This window comes from Eulemur rufifrons, chromosome 28 (genome assembly GCF_041146395.1).
Source record: "Eulemur rufifrons isolate Redbay chromosome 28, OSU_ERuf_1, whole genome shotgun sequence".
Taxonomy (NCBI): domain Eukaryota; kingdom Metazoa; phylum Chordata; class Mammalia; order Primates; family Lemuridae; genus Eulemur; species Eulemur rufifrons.
Genome location: NC_091010.1, coordinates 32,772,704 through 32,777,094, shown reverse-complemented (window position 1 = coordinate 32,777,094; position 4,391 = coordinate 32,772,704). Strand labels below are relative to the sequence as shown.

The 4,391-nt window shown below is 40.6% G+C and overlaps 1 pseudogene; it reads right to left on the bottom strand.

Moving 5' to 3' along the window:
• Positions 1-1,079: 1,079 nt before the first annotated feature.
• Positions 1,080-2,641, bottom strand: LOC138376617 (elongation factor 1-alpha 1 pseudogene; annotated as a pseudogene).
• Between the last annotated feature and the right edge of the window lie 1,750 nt (positions 2,642-4,391).

The window sequence follows — 4,391 nt, the reverse complement described above, 5'->3', positions numbered from 1 at the left end:
ACAGGGTTAACCAGAAGATATGAGGACACCTGGTAGCAAAGCTTTCTGGGAGTACTAGTCCTTAGTTATGGAGTATATGCCAACAGAGACATGATTAGAAATCTATCTGAGTCTCTAGGACTGATCAGAGAAGAAACTGCAAAGAGCCTAGGACTCAACAAGATTCTTCCACTCACTAGTTCAGGTAGTCCTAGATGGGCAGGGCTAGATTTGCTGCTGACTCAACAAGGCGGTGTCTGTGTGGTGTTAAATACTACCTACGTAACTATATAAATACTACCTACGTAATTATATAAATACCTTAGGAAAAGTTAAAACTCAAATAGAAATAATTTCCCAATGAGCTGTGTGGCTAGTACAGGTCTCTACTATTGACTTCATGCCTGATAGGTTTCTGGGGTTATTCACTTAGATCCCCCAGGACTTCAGGTCAGTTCTGCAGGGACTCCTGAAGCTAGGACTCTCACTCTTTACCCTAGGTCTCATCTATCCTGTAGTCTTTGGTTCACTTAAGTACTGTACTAAGACTATAAATGAGAGTACTAATGTTCTTGTCATGCAAAACTTAGGCCTGCAACCAGGCACCAATGAATACTTGCAAACAACTGCAAAATGGTTTCATTACTCACTCATATCCCAGGCCCACCCCCAACTAAATCCCTTGTCAGCAGAAAGACGCCAGAGTGTCTGGCTGCCTTTGCCATCTCAAGAATGAGGTGGGATCAAGTCCTGGGGGACTGAAACGACCATTTATAAAATTAATATTAGGCCCCCAAGGAGGGAAGTGTGGTAGGGGCCTGAACTTTGCAAAGGTATAGGCACAGTTAATATATATAACCGGCCATTGTTCCCTAGCTTGCTTTATGGTCACAAGATTCATAGCTTTCTTTTTTTTTTTTTTTTTTTCCTCATTAAACTTTGTTTTAATGGGTCTCAAAATTCTGTGACAGATTTTTGGTCAAGTTGTTTCCATTAAAAAGTACTGATTTTAAAAACTAATAACTTAAAACTGCCACACAAAAAGAAACAAAAGTGGTCCACAAAACATTTTCTTTTCCTCCTGAAGGTTTTACGATGCATTGTTATTAACAACCAGTCTTTTACTATTAAACTTAAATGGCCAATTGAAACAAACAGTTCTGAAACTGTTCTTCCACCACTGTTTAAAAGTGGGGTGGCAGGTATTAGGGATAATATTCATTTAGCCTTCTGAGCTTTCTGGGCAGATTTGGTGACCTTGCCAGCTCCAGCAGCCTTCTTGTCCACTGCTTTGATGACACCCACAGCAACTGTCTGTCTCATATCACGAACAGCAAAACGACCCAGAGGAGGATAGTCTGAGAAGCTCTCGACACACATGGGCTTGCCAGGAACCATATCGACGATGGCAGCATCACCAGATTTCAAGAATTTAGGGCCATCCTCCAGCTTCTTTCCAGAGCGGCAGTCAATCTTTTCCTTCAGCTCAGCAAACTTGCAGGCAATATGAGCTGTGTGACAATCCAGTACAGGAGCGTAACCAGCACTAATTTGGCCTAGATGGTTCAGGATAATCACCTGAGCAGTGAAGCCAGCAGCTTCCATTGGTGGGTCGTTTTTGCTGTCACCAGCAACGTTGCCACGACGAACATCTTTGACAGACACATTCTTGACGTTGAAGCCCACGTTGTCCCCTGGAAGAGCTTCACTCAAAGCTTCGTGGTGCATTTCAACAGACTTTACTTCAGTTGTAACATTGACTGGAGCAAAGGTGACCACCATGCCAGGTTTCAGAACACCAGTCTCCACTCAGCCCACAGGCACAGTACCAATACCGCCAATTTTGTAGACATCCTGGAGAGGCAGACGCAAGGGCTTGTCAGTTGGACGAGTTGGTAGCAGGATGCAATCCAGAGCTTCAAGCAGTGTGGTTCCACTGGCATTGCCATCTTTACAGGTGACTTTCCATCCCTTGAACCAAGGCATGTTAGCACTTGGCTCCAACATGTTGTCACCATTCCAGCCAGAAATTGGCACAAATGCTACTGTGTCAGGGTTGTAGCCAATTTTCTTAATGTAAGTGCTGACTTCTTTAACAATTTCCTCGAATCTCTTCTGGCTGTAGGGCGGCTCAGTGGAATCCATTTTGTTAACACCAACAATTAGCTGTTTCACACCTAGTGTGTAAGCCAGAAGGGCATGCTCACGGGTCTGCCCATTCTTTGAGATACCAGCTTCAAATTCACCAACACCAGCAGCAACAATCAGGACAGCACAATCAGCCTGAGATGTGCCTGTAATCATGTTTTTGATAAAGTCTCTGTGTCCTGGGGCATCAATAATAGTCACATAATATTTGCTGGTCTCAAATTTCCACAGGGAGATATCAATGGTGATACCACGCTCACGCTCAGCTTTCAGTTTATTCAAGACCCAGGCATACTTGAAGGAGCCCTTTCCCATTTCAGCAGCCTCCTTCTCATATTTTTCGATGGTTCTTTTGTCGATCCCACCACATTTGTAGATCAGATGGCCAGTAGTGGTGGACTTGCCTGAATCTACGTGTCCGATGACGACGATGTTGATGTGAGTCTTTTCCTTCCCCATTTTGGCTTTTATGGGTGGTTTTCACTGCACCTGTGTTCTGGCGGCAAACCCGTTGCGAAAAAAGCTCATAGCTTTCTTAATTGTTCCCATAAATTACATCATCATTGTGAAACCTAAGACTGGTCTTTGAGATATTTTCCAGACTCTGCATTCCAGTGGACTGACTGAGGCCAACCAGACCAGTGGCCGTTCTTAGGAACTGACTTAACAGGTCCTGCAACCTTCTACCTGGGAACTGACTCAGCATAAGAAGGCAATTTCTGCTTCCCAACCCTATGAGTTCATCCCCAGCCAATCAACAGACCCGATTCCCTAGCCCCTTACCCACAAAACTATCTTTAAAAACCTTGGCCAAAAAATTTTCAGGGAGATGAATCTGAGAAATTTCTCCTGTCTCTTGCTTAGAACCCTGTGATATTAAACTCCTTCTCTCCTGCAACCCCTGCTGCCTCAGTGTACTGGCTTCATCTTATGTAGTGGGCAAACTGGGCAGTAATAATCTTATCTAAGGTAGTGAAATTAGTATAATAAACTGAGTTCTATTTTAAATTATTTACAGACAGATGAGAGTATGTATTCCATATTTCACAGGTATAGTTTGAGTTGCCTAACACACACACAGAGCACTGAGAACATGCCTAGGATATAGCAAGTGGTGAAGGTGGAATTCTCAGATGAGGTTTATTGAGGATTTTAGTATTGTAGACAAGACGGTAATAAAATAAGAGAAGAAATCATACAAATATGAGACAGAAGGAAAACAGCATTAAAAGCCAGCCAGGAAACACAGAAATTGAACAACCATCTGAACACAGGTATTTGTATATAAAAGACAAAAGTTAAGGGTTTTTTGTTGTTGTTGTTGTTAGTTTCTGTTTTATTTTATAGCAAATTCTATTGATACACTGGAAGATTTCACAAAGTAATAAACCATGAGTGTACTTATATGTGAATATTTTCAAGTTATCTGCTTGTGAATATTTGAATGGCTCTAGAAATGTATGATTCTCTTAAATCATAAATACATATATAAGAAAATGGTCTTTAAGTATATATAAATATATGTCTACATTATTTGCAAATTCTTGAGTATTCTAATAGTCTCTTCACTTTTCTAAATGCATAGTCATATCATCTACATCTAAAGATACATCTAATTCATTTACCCACAATATTTATATTTTATTGCCATTGCATTAGCTAGAACCTTCTAAACAATTTTGAATGGCAATGAGGTTAGTGACCAACCAAGCCTTCTACTTTAAAGAGAATGGTCTAGCAAATGATCATTGAACACAAAGTTTGTGAAAGATTCTTTCTGTGAAAATCTTTGCCATATTCATTCAATTTTCCTCTGGATTTATTTTATTGAATTACATTAGATTCTCTAAATATGAGCAATATTTTTTTGAATCTCTGAATATTATTGTGTAGAATAATATGGTGAGATGAAAATTTGATGCATTTTGGTCTTCTTAATTTTCCCCTCACTCTGGACATTATCCAGAATGAAATATCCCCTATTTCAACAGAGCTAGGTTGTTCTCTGCTTACAGCTTCAAAGAACAGAGGAGACAGCAGAATGTAGAAATCAATAAAGTCAATGCCATGCTCAAGGGTTTTAAACGTCCAAGCTTTGAAGGACCCAGGGCATAAACAATAGATTTTGAGAAATAGATGAAGAGGCAAGCTACCGCACTTCCATGTTAAATAAAAACTCTCAGGAATAAAGGAAGCCACAAACTTGGGAGGAAACACAGAATTGTGTTGTTTCTATACCCTGACTTATCCCTATCCCTCGGCCA